The sequence below is a fragment of the Octodon degus genome, unplaced genomic scaffold, assembly GCF_000260255.1.
Source record: "Octodon degus isolate 3935 unplaced genomic scaffold, OctDeg1.0 scaffold00074, whole genome shotgun sequence".
Lineage (NCBI taxonomy): Eukaryota > Metazoa > Chordata > Mammalia > Rodentia > Octodontidae > Octodon > Octodon degus.
In genome coordinates this window covers 13008526-13010352 of record NW_004524650.1, presented here as the reverse complement: position 1 = coordinate 13010352, position 1827 = coordinate 13008526, and the positions used below count along the sequence as shown (strand labels likewise).

Here is a 1827-nt window from a genome sequence, read left to right as displayed (position 1 = left end):
TCAATAAAACTTTGAAAAATAAAAAATAAAAAAAAATAAAATTAATATACTTTTTCATATTTTATTTTCTCTTAAGAAATACTGAGAACTTTCAGCTCAATTATTGCTGTGTACTCTACCACATATTTAGACCTTAGATTTCCTTTTTGTTAATTCGTTGAAATCTAGCTTCATTATTGTTAGCTTTTTCTCCAGATTTGGCTTCAGGTTATAAACTGGTAGCACATTCTGGCATCCAAATAAGTTGCTCAGCATTTTCTAGAAAAACACAAGCAAGCCTTCTACCTCAGATTAGCATTTTTTTTCTTTCCCTGTTTAATTTTTTTTTATTGCTGTACTTCTAACTTTTGTAAAATAGTAAAAACTTTAGTAGTATATACCAATAAGTGAAGTGAAAGGGATTGTAATTTTTGCTTTCGCTTTGTAATTGAATTTTGATGGTACAGTGAGAAACTTGGGTCCTATAGTTTGGAAAATGAAACCATCACATCACTTCTCTTAACCTAATATGACCCACCTGTGAAATCAAGCAAATTAATTTAATTTTTCTGAATCTTAATGGTAATTAATAACATCAGACCAATTAGTCCTAAATCTGGATGAAGCAATTTAATATTACCAAATAAAGTCTGAAAATCATTTTGGATTTTCCTGAGCAACTTGGGGCACAATATATCTTTGTTGGATAAGTTAGCCCAAGTATGAAGAAGTCATCATGGCTTGTATCTCTTTGAAGGCCACCACTAGGCCTGCCATCATTTAAATAGGATGTCAAAATCAAGCAACTGTTTAAACCCCACATTCAGATTGTACTCCAAACTTCTGTATATGTAAAATTTCAAAGTCTTTTTTACACTAATTTTAATTTTGGACTATAAAATAAGCAATCATCCTTACTAAGAATCATAGGATCTTTAAGTAATCTTTTTAATTTTTTATAAATGATAAGTTTAATTTGGCATTTACAACTTACCACTAAAATTCTGAGAATTGAAAATTAATGTCCTTGCTTGTGAGCGTCTCATGCTAAAACATTAGAGAATGTTTCAACCTGCTGCTCCACATTGTTCTGCTGGGCATTATCCAGGTGCACCTTGATGAGCCAGCTGCCACCCAGCTTCATGCAGACCCTACTGCCCATGTTTTCACTGTGGAAAACCAGGTCCCCCAGGATGGCGCCATACAATGTGGTCAGCATGTGGCTTCAGGGATGATTTTGTGTATTTTTTTAATCAGTTTATTGAGTTGACTTCAGCAAAATTTTCCTCGGTGCAATGAAAACCATATGCTTCCCACTGAACGTCTTCTCCAGCTCTCATACTAGCTAGACTTGGATTTTGTGGAAAGACTTCAGCTGGGGAACTGAGATGAAGATGGATGCTTTTGGACCACCACCAACTTTGATTTCCTTGGCTGCTGTGATGCTGAACTTGTGCAGCTGCACTTTAAGGTCTGAGTTTATCTCCAACGCAGCAGGGCCTATGAGATGCTGGACTTGAGCTTGTCTGGCTTCTCACAATTGCACTTGACAGTCTTGGTGCTCAAGCTGAACATGGCAAGAGCCTTGCAGAGCACCAGCTTAGGAAGAGTCCTGGCTCTCTCAGAGAATTCGTCGTATCCCAGAGGAAGGGGAAAGAAAAGGGATAAGTAATCTTTTTAAATATCCCATTATTATACATCTTAGGAAATACGTTTGTTTTTTTTTTAAGGAAAATAGTTTTTATTTTCAGAATAGAACAGCGTTTTACATTATTACCTTAAGGGGAAAAGGTAATGGCTTCTCTTTTAGGGTCAATTATAATGAATAAAGAAAACTTTCTATTCCTG

General features: G+C 35.4%; 1 pseudogene; it reads right to left on the bottom strand.

Annotated features, from left to right (window-relative positions):
- Positions 1-975: 975 nt before the first annotated feature.
- Positions 976-1554, bottom strand: LOC101572679 (annotated as a pseudogene).
- Positions 1555-1827: the final 273 nt, after the last annotated feature.